The following is a 10,485-nucleotide window of genomic DNA, read 5'->3' as shown; positions in this document are numbered from 1 at the left end:
AATTTATTTATTTATTTTATTTATTTTGTGGAACCGGGGATTGAACTCAGGCCCTTGCACTTGCCAGAGAAGTGCTTATTCTACTGAGCCAGCTCCCTGGCCCCCTATGTATGTTCTTGATAGTAATCCTTTGTCTAATAATATCTGAACTGGCAAAAACTTTTCCCACTCTGTGGGTTGTCTCTTCATTCTGCTGGTGGTTTCTCTTGCTGTGCAAAAGCTTTTTTTTCTTTATGTATTTAGTACAGGCTCTACAAGGTCTCACTACACAGATCGGACTCTTAGTGATCCTCCTGTTTTCAGCCTCCCAAGTGCTGAAACTACAGGCGCACACCACCAAGCCCTGTCTCAGTTGCTGTCTCAGTTACTGTCTCAGCGCACCCCAGGGGCCGGGATTTCACAGTACACCTGGGATCAAACCCCAGTCCCTGTGTCTGCCTAAGCAGGTGCTTTAGTGCGCTGAGCTATCTGGCCAGCCCTGCAAGCGTTTTTTAATAAGATGAGATCCCATTTGATTCTTTGTAATAGTTCATGTACAGTCATGGTTTTGTTCATAAAATCATTGCTTACACCAATGTCTTCAAGAGTTCTACCTATTTTATCTTCTGAGATATTTAATGTTTTTGTTTTAATGTTTGGATTTTTGATCCACTTTGATTTTAGTTTGGTATATGGTGCAAGATATGAGTGTAGTTTTAATCCTTAGCAGGTGCAGAGCCCAGTTGTCCCAGCACCATTTTTAAAGAGGCTGTCTTTCTTTCAGTGAATGTGTTTGGCACCTTTGTCAAAGGTGTAGCCCAGGCTGGCCTCCACCTTGAAGTGATCCTCATGCCTCAGCTTCCGATGTGCTGGGATTGCCGATGTGTGCCAAAATGCTGAGCCGTGCTACTGGGTTTTTTTTGTTTTGTTTGTTTTTCTTTTCTTTCTTTCTTTTTTTCTTTTTCTTTTGCAGAACCAGGGATTGAACTCAGGCCCTCGCGCTTGCCAGGGAAGCGCTTATTCCGCTGAGCCATCTCCCCGGCCCCTGTTCGTTTTGAACTCAACCATAGGTGTTTTGATCAGGGTGCATTTTGATCAGGGTGAGTAACAATTTTGGAAGTGTGGTCACTCTCATTATATTGCTCTCCCTGAGAGCGTGGGATATCTTTCCATTTTTTGATATTAACTTTGATCTTTTTCAGAGTCATACATTTTTGAAATGTAAAGATCTTTGACTAAAGAAAAAAAAGATCTTTTACTTCCTTAGATTGATTCCTAGATCTTTCACTTTTTTGGATGTGTTATGAAAGGTGTTGTTTCCCTAATTTTTCTCTCAATGAGTTTGTTATTTGTGGGGGGGGGGGTGTTGTTTCTAGTTTTGTTTTCGTCTTCTTCTTTTTTTTTTTTTCCTGGCAGAACCGGGGATTGAACTTAGGCCCTTGCGCTTGCCTGGGAAGTGCTTATTCTACTGAGCCATCTTCCCACTCCGAGTTTGTTATTTGTATATAAGAATACTATCTTAGGGGCTGGGGAGATGGCTCAGTGGAATAAGTGCTTCCCTGGCATGCACAAGGGCCTGAGTTCAATACCTGGTTCTGCCAAAAAAAAAAATCTATCTTAGGGCCAGGGAGATGGCTCAATGGAATAAATATTTCCCTGGCAAGCGCAAGGGCCTGAGTTCAATCCCCGGTTCTGCAAAAAAAAAAAAAAATGGTATCTTTGTCTTGTTTTTATTTTTTGAGACATGGTCTCACTTATAGCCAAGGCTAGCCACGAACTTGGAGTGATCCACCTGCCTCAGCCTCCTGAGTGCTGGGAGTACAGGCATGTGACACCACATCCAACCTTTGAGTTTTGACTGTTGACTTTGTATCCAGCTACACTACTGAATTTGGTTATTAAATCTAGAAGTCTTTTGGAGAGTTTTTGGTATCTGCTATGTAGAGTATCATGTCATCCATAAGTAATGATAATTTTTTTAAAATTTTATTTATTTATTTATTTGTGTGTGTGTGTGTGTGTGTGTGTGTGTGTGTGTGGCCAGCTCAGCCCACCAGGGGGCAGGGCTGGCTGGCATGTGGTGCTGGGGGATTGAACTGTGGTCCCTGTGCTTTGCTAAGCTTGTTCTAAGTAGGTGCTTTAGACCACTGAACCATCTCACCAGCCCCAGTAATGGTAATTTAACTTCTTTCCTGTCATTCCTTTTATTTCTCTCTCTTGTCCAATTGCTCTGGCTAATGTTTCCAGAACTATATTGAATATGAATGGTAAAAGTGGACGTCCTTGTCTTGCCCCTTATTTTAGAGTGAAAGCTTTTAGTTTTTAATCCATTTCGGATTTTTTTTTGGCTGGCTCAGGCTGCCTTAAGGGTGGGTCTAGTGCGGCATGTGGAGCTGGGGATCAAATTGTGGTCCTCTCCGCCTGACGGAGTTTGCCCGAAAAGGCACTTTAAACAACTGAGCTAACCCGCAAGCCCCTAATCCATTTAGGATGACAGTTGTTTTAGATGTTGGTTTGTCATAGATGGCTTTTATCAAATTGAGGTAGAGATCATCTATTACACTTTTCTGTAGGTTTATTTAATCAAGACTGGGTATTGGACTTTGTCAAACGCATTTTCTGTATCTACTGAGATGATCACACGGTTTCTGCCCTTGCATCAGTTTATGGTGTATGTGTGTGTCGAACTGTTCCTACATCCCTGGATGAGTCCCTCGTGGTCGTGGTGTATAATCTTCCTGATGATTTGCTGCATTCTGTTTGCCAGCATCTTATTGAGGATTTTTGCATCTATGTTCTTTGGCAGATTGGCTTATAGTTCTTCTTTTGGGTTGGGTCCTTCTCTGATTTTAGTATCAGGATAATGCTTGCTCCCAGGAATCAGTTTGGTAGTATTGCTTCCCTTTCAATTTCATTAAATAGTTTGAGAAGTAGCAGCATTAGGTCTTCTCCAAATTTCTTGTAGAATTCAGCAGTGAATCCACCAGGGCTGGGCTTTTTGTTGTTGGTAGGATTTTCATTGCTTCTTCAATTTCACTGGCTGGTATTGTTTTGTTTAGAATTTTTATATCTTCTTGGTTCAGCCTTGGTCATTCATACGTATCTAGGAATCTAGCCATTTCTTCTGTTTTCCAACAAATTGAAATACAAGTTCTTGAAGTAGGTATTGGTGATCTTGTGAGTTTCTGCAGGATCTTTTATGATTTTACCTTTTTCATTCATAATTACATGGATTTGAGTCAGTTCTTTCCTAGTTTTGTTAAGGTTGTCCAAGAGTTTGTCGATCTTAGTTTTTCCAATGAACTAGGACTTTGATTGATTTTGATTGATTGTGTGTGTGTATGTGTGCATGCCAGAAATCAAGCTCAGGACCTTGTGCTTGTCAGGCATTGATTATATTGTTTTCTCTCTCTCTTTTTTTTTGTATTATGCTCTTAGTCTCCATTGCATTAAGGGGGCCTGCCATTCTTCTTTAAACAAAGAAGTCAAGCTCACGATGCTGTGGTATGGAACCGATATACTCATGTCGAACCAGAAATGCTCTGAAGGCATCTTGAGGCCACGAGAAAAAAAAAATTGTCCATTGCATTAATTTCTGCTCTGATCTTTATAATTTCCTCCCTTGGCAGGGGCTTTAGTATTGACATGCTCTTCTTTTTCTAGAAGCTTGTTTATTTGAACTCACTCTGTTATTGATAAGGGAATTCACCACTACAAATTTCCCACATAGGACTGCTTTCATTGTGTCCCATAAGTTCTCATGTGTTGCATTAGCATTGTAGGGACTGTCTTAATTTCTTTAATTTTGTCTGTGAATCACAGGTTGTTCATGGGAGTGTTAATTTCCATATGTTTATGAAGTTCCTGTAGTTTCTTTTTTTTTCTTTTTTTTAAAAATTATTTATTTATTTTTATTTATTACATTTATTTATTGTGTGTGTGTGTGGCCAGCTCAGCCCACCAGGGGGCGGGGCTGGCTGGCATGTGGTGCTGGGGGATCGAACCACGGTCCCTGTGCTTTGCCAAGCTTGTTTCAAGTAGGTGCTTTAGACCACTGAGCCATCTCTCCAGCCCCTCCTGTAGTTTCTTTTGCTGTTGATTTCCAATTTCATTGCCATATGTTCTGATAATATGTATGGGATAATTTTAATACCTTTGCATTTACTTAAAGATCTTCTGTGAGGTAGTATATGGTCTATTTTGGAGAATGTCCTGTGTGCATCTGAGAAGAATGTGTATTCTGATGTAATGGGGTGGAATGGAACAGTGTAGAAATCTACTAAGTCCATTTGTTCAAAAGCTCAAATAGTTGTCTGTCTGTCTGTCTGTCTGTCTCTCTCTCTCTCTCTCTCTCTCTCTCTCTCTCTCTCTCTCTCTGTCTTGCAATGTAGCTCAGCCTGGCCTTCAACTCACTATGTAGGCCAGGCTGGCCTTGAACTTGCAGCCATCCTCCTGCCTTAGCCTCCACAGTGCTGGGATTCCAGATATGCACCACCATGTCTGGATGGTTCTGATATTTCTTATATTTTTATCCAATAACTCATAACTTTATTAGTGATAGTACAAATTTCAAACCAAGTTGCAGTGACCTTTTTGAAAGTCCTCCTTTCCGATTACATTGTCCGGGGTCGGGGAGATGACTCAGTGGAATAAGCACTTCCCTGGCAAGCACAAGGGCCTGAGTTCAATCCCCGGTTCAAAAAAAAAAAGGCTCAGTGGAATAAGTGATTACATTGTTAGTTCCATAATAACATTTATAGTATCATTACTGTTGTTCATCAGTACTCAGACTGCCTTTGTCCTCGACACATTTGCTTGTCACCTAACCAATTCTATGTCCTTAACTTCCATGCCTGCTTCATCAACCTCGTCCTTTTCACTCTCCTCTTGTACAGTGAGAGTCTGTGTATTTTCTTGAATGTTTGAGATAGCTTCACCTTGAACTTTGAATTTTTCAGCAGCTGCTAACTGTGCTTGCTGGAATAAATCCTCAATCTTGGCTTCCCCAAAAACTATGTAGGTATCTGAAGCTGGGCTCTTATAGACATCTGGTTTTGTGATGACAAAGAAGATATCCTTAGACTTCCGAATAGTAACTCCTGTAACCTGCCAAAGACCCAGTGTGGACATAGCCTTCCGTGCCTTCTTTTCACTCCGATTCTGTTTTGCTTTACTGACTGGTTCTTCATCAATTTCAGCTGCTGCCGCCAGCTGGGCTTGTTGTGTGGTTGCTTGTGTGGAATCTTGCTCTTCGAGCTCTGGTACTGATTCATCACTGTCAGATTCTGTTCCAGACCCTGTCTCAGCCTGGGGCTGTGGCAGCTCCTGCTCTCTAGAAGGGACAGTTTCTGCGGCTTTACTGGGCATGTTGTGCAGAGAATGCGGAGCTAAGATGGCGGCAGAAGGGGCGTTTCTGATATTTCTATGTTGAGTTTTTTGTGTAGTTGATCTAAAAAAAATGTCCATTTCATTGTTCTCTAATACAATTGTCAATGATAGAAAAATTGAGCAGACAATCCGTGTTGATTAATCCCAGCAGGCCAGCCATAGATTTATGGTGGGGTTGTGGATAATACCAATAAGCCTGCACCTTTAGTTGCACTGAAATTCAGGCTGGTTTCTCTTTTCTTTTTATTTTCTGGTTTTGTTTGTTTGTTTGTTTGTTTGTTTGTCTTTTTGTGACCAGATTTCACTATGCAGTTCAGGCTGGCCTTGAACTCATTTTGTAGCCCAGGCCAGCTTCAGGCTGCTTTCTGATAATAAAGCTGGAATGCTGTGGGTTCACACTCAGCTCTTTGCCCCGCTGCTTTGAACTTAGTTATGTCTCACGCTGACACAGAAAGCTGCAAACACTGCAGTCCACTGTGTCCCCTGTTCTGTTCAAGGGGTGAGTTTCTCTATAGAAGTCTCTGGGGTCATAAGACGTCACCATATATTGGGGCTCGGAGGTGGCTCAGTGGAATAAGTGCTTCCTCAGCAAGCGCAAGGGCCTGAGTTCAATCCCCGGTTCCTCAAAAAAAATGAACACAGTGAGTCCTGGCTCAGGGAAAAGTACCCCTTGCCACCACCTTCTTCATTGAGGTCTCTCTCTCCTTTAGCTCTCCCTGTGGGCTTTAATTTGAGCTTCAGACCCTTGCTGGGTCCCAGGGACCCATTTCCCTCCTTCTCTTCCTCATGTTTCTATCTTTCAGTGGCTGGATGCCAAATATCAGAGAGGCTGTTTCCCTGGTTTATTACTCTGCCACCTTGGAAGTCTGCTCAGCCTGGGCAATTTAACAGATGACTGTCTCAAAAACAGGAAGGACTAAGGATATAGCTCAGTGTGCCCTGGTTTCGATCCACACTATCAATACTGTAGAAAAAGGAAGGCTAGGCAAGGTGATATCACCTATAGCCCCAGCACTAGGGAGGATCTTTTGAATTTAGGATATTTTATGTTTTGTTGTTGTTTTGAGACAAGGTCTCACTATGTAGTTCAGGGTGGCCTAGAACTCACAGCAGTCCTCCTGCTCACTGCTGAGATTACAGGTTTGCACCACCTGCCAGGCTGAGTTTAGGAATTTGACACCAGCCTGGCCAACCTAATAAAACTGGACCAGAAAAAGAAAAAAAAAATTCATAGAGCCATCAAAGCAGAAGACAGGGATGCAGAGAAAGATAACTAGGAGAGAGAAAAATAGAACAAGAAAATGGACAAAACAGATAAACAATGAAAACCAAGAGACATTGAGAGGCAGAAAAAATAAAAAAAGAGGCAATGGGGGAGTAAGATAGCTCAGCAGACTAAGTGCCTGCTTTGGCAAACGCAGCGATCAGAGTTCAATTTCTGGTCCCACATACCATGCTGGCGCTGCCCCCAGGGTGCACTGAGCCATGACTAAGTCTGGGCATGGTGGCACACACCTGTAATCCCAGTGCTGAGGACGCTAAGACAGGAGGATCACCATGAGTCCGAGCTGCATAGTGAGACCCTGTACCAAATACATTTAAAAAATTAAAATAAATACAGAGGCAGAGAAAATCTGATGATACAGAGAAAAAGGAGAGAAGTGAAGAAAGAATCAAACCAGGGGCTGGGAAGATGGCTCAGTGGATTAAGTGCTTCCCTGGCAAGCACAAGGGCCTGAGTTCAATCCCTGGTTCCGTTAAAAAAAAAAAAAGACTCAAACCAGAGGGGCTAGGGAGATAGCTCAGTAGAATAAGTACTTGCCTGGTAAGCGCAAGGGCTGAGTTCAATCCCTGGTTCCACCAAAAAAAAAAAAAAAAAGAAAAGAAAAGAAAGAAACCAGCAAGTGTAAGTAATTTACCTAAGGCTCTGCTGCCTGTGAGTGGTAGGACTGGGGTTTAAATTCTATTTATTTATTTATGTGTATTTAGTGCAGGGTCTACAGGGTCTCACTACACAGATTGGACTTGTAGTGATTCTCCTGTTCTCAGCCTCCCAAGAGCTGGGATTACAGGTGCGCCCCACCACACCCAGTCTCAATTGCCATTTCAGTGCCCTAGGGGCTGGGCTAGCACGGCAGGCCCCGGGATGGAACTCCTGGCCCCTGCAGCCCTGCATCTAAGCAGGCGCTTTGATTCACTGAGCTATTTGGCCAGCCCTCTAATTTCTCTTTCTTTTAAAAGAATTTCTCTTTCTTTTTGCTCTCATTTTATAGTATCTATTGTACATTTCAGATCTTATTTACTCTTTCAGGGCTGGTGAAATAGCTCAGCGGATTCTTAGGCAGAACACAGCAGCCGGGGTTCAAAACGAGAATCGCTATCAGTCTGATCTACATAGTGAGACCCTGTAGACCCCGTGTGAAATACATAAAAAAAAGACAAACCAAGCTTTGAACTCTCTAGGTCTCTTCTTGAGGATACTAACACCTTTCGGGGTGTAGTCATTCAATACAGTGAGCCCCCGAAGCATGTTTCCCCCCAAAACGGTGGTATCTCTACCCCTTGAAAAATGATGAGGTACTCCCTGTCATATCCCTCCATCAAAAAAGTGCTTACCTTCTGGGTGGGCACCACCACATTGCAGACATTCCAGTCCATCATCTGTCCTGCTCCAAACAGCATGCAGTTGTTCAGTATCAGCAGATGGACCACACGAGTGCAGATGGCACTGTGGTCCGAAGGGTGAAGCCCAATATCACTGACTTGGGCTCAGGCAATGGAACTTTCTTGAACAGCAAGTGTATGGAGCCACAGAGATACTATGAACCCAAAGAAAAAAGGCTGCCCTTCGGGCCAGGCCGGCAGAATAGCTCATGGCAATTGAGACTGGGCGAGGTGGTGTTGCAGGTAGCCTGAGTTAGATAGAAATATTGTAGGTAGTTAGACAGGGACAGGCCCTCGAAGGGGATGACAAAGACCAGACACCTTACTGGGGAGATGCTCCTGGTGTGAGCCAGACCTAAAGATCAAACAAATACTGACCTCCCTAAAGTTGGCATCCAGGATTGCTCATTAGTCAGGAAGAATCACTGACTGAAGGCCACCAGATAAGATCGCCCGCTTGCTACATGGCTCGCTACCCCATTTGGCCCTAGGCCTAATAAATTTTACCTGGGCAATGGTGCTTGTAATCCCATTGGTTGACCATAGTTTTGTCCCACCCTGTATCTGCCTAAGCGGGACCCCTTTGTCTCTACCTTAGCCCCGCATGGTTTTGTCCTATAAAATAACCTGAAGGAGACAGCTTCCTGGGCAACCTGCTCGGGACCCCCTTCTGTCCCTCTCAGACAGAAGCTTTCCTTTCCAATAAAGTTTTACCCTCAACCTCCATTTGTTCCTAAAATTCATTCTTCAGTTTTAGAGAACACGAACTCATTCAGGCCAGGTTGGGAATTTCACGTCCCTATATAAGTGGCGCTCACCTGTAATCCCAGCTCTTGGGAGGCTGTAAACAGGCAGGTCACTGCGAGGCCGAGTCTGATCTAGTAATGAGACCCTGAACACCCTGTAGAGCCTTCCCTAAAATACAAAAATAAATAAATAAAATAAAATTTATAAAAGAAATAAAAGGCTGTCCTTCAATTTGGGTTCAGCAGTAGAGAATATGTCCTTCTGCAGGAGCCATCAGGTACCTCTGAACTAGGCAGGAAGGAAGACAAGGATGACCATGAGGAGGAAGTCGTGTCGACTGCTACCAAACAATGAACTGAGGTACCTTTTCTTGCTTGGAACACTTTGGGATGAAATCAGAGAGCACCATGCTGCTCTCTGGAAGGCCTCTTATGGCCTTAAGCCTTTCTTTTGTTCCCACCCAGTTCGCCTGACAGTTGGAGAATGCAGATTTACATTTCATTGAATTTCTTTGTTTGTTTTTTGGCAGAACCAGAACCAGGGATTGAACTCAGGCTCTTGAGCTTGAACACAGGCCCTTGAGCTTGCCAGGCAAGAATTTATTCTACTGAGCCATCTCCCTGGCCCTTCATTGAATTTCTGAGGCACATAGGCACATGCCTGTGGTTATTCGTTTTTTGGATCTGCTAGTGAGGAAACAACTCTTTCTTAAAAGGGAATTGTGGGGGCTGGTGAGATGGCTCAGTGGTCTAAAGCACCTACTTACAACAAGCTTAGCAAAGCACAGGGACCACGGTTCAATCCCCCAGCACCACATGCCAGCCAGCCCCGCCCCCTGGTGGGCTGAACTGGTCACACACACAAATTAAAAAAATTTTTTTTAAAAAAAAGGGAATTGTGAGGGGCTAGGGAGATGGCTCAGTGGAATAAGTGCTTTGCCTGGCGAGCTCAGGGGCCTGAGTCCAATCCCTGGTTCTATCAAAAAAAAAAAAAAAGGAGTTGTGACTTGTTCTCTTGACTCAGTTACTTTATTGATAGAGTTATTCATGGTTTTTTGTTTTTTGTTTTTTTTTTTGTGGAACCGGGGATTGAACTCAGGCCCTTGCCAGGGAAGTGCTTATTCTACTGAGCCATCTCCCCTGCCCCCAAGTTATTCAGTTTTGAGGACCAAGAGTGTTTGCTTTGGGGAGCTAACCCCTGAGAGGACAATCATACTAGGCTTTGGTGGGTACCAGAAAAACCTCCAGCACATATGAAAGCTTTATCCTGATTGAGCTCCTGAGCGGTACAAGTTCATTTTGTACTTAGTTTTGTGCTTTTCTGTTTTGAGGTGCAGTGGGTCCCAAGGACCTCCTTATTGACTATTAAACACATGCTGTTCGGCACCTGCTGAAGCACCTGACTACAGGAAGATCAGAGTCCAGAGTGCTAGTGATTACACTATGGAACCAGGAAGATCATGGGGAACAGCTACGGGTGCTGACTGCCTATCGTGAGAGGCTGAAATGGGTTGTGGATCTGCTGCCTGGGGGAAAATTTCAGATTTTTCCATGGAACATATGCATAACCATGTTCATCATCTTGTCTTCAGTTTTACATTTTTATTCAAATGGTTTTCTGTGTTTCATTTTGTTTTGTTTTTCTTTGAGAAATAAACTGTCACTTAACTGACAGGATCCTTGTTTTATTCTAACATATATATATATA

The 10,485-nt window shown here is 43.3% G+C and overlaps 2 pseudogenes; one reads left to right on the top strand and one right to left on the bottom strand.

The window, feature by feature from the left end:
* Window positions 1-4,797: 4,797 nt before the first annotated feature.
* Window positions 4,798-5,346, bottom strand: LOC101573329 (annotated as a pseudogene).
* A 25-nt stretch (window positions 5,347-5,371) lies between these two features.
* Window positions 5,372-9,132, top strand: LOC111817331 (annotated as a pseudogene).
* The last annotated feature ends 1,353 nt before the right edge of the window (window positions 9,133-10,485 follow it).

This window comes from Octodon degus, unplaced genomic scaffold, assembly GCF_000260255.1.
Source record: "Octodon degus isolate 3935 unplaced genomic scaffold, OctDeg1.0 scaffold00055, whole genome shotgun sequence".
Taxonomy (NCBI): domain Eukaryota; kingdom Metazoa; phylum Chordata; class Mammalia; order Rodentia; family Octodontidae; genus Octodon; species Octodon degus.
This window is presented reverse-complemented; position numbering and strand designations above follow the sequence as displayed.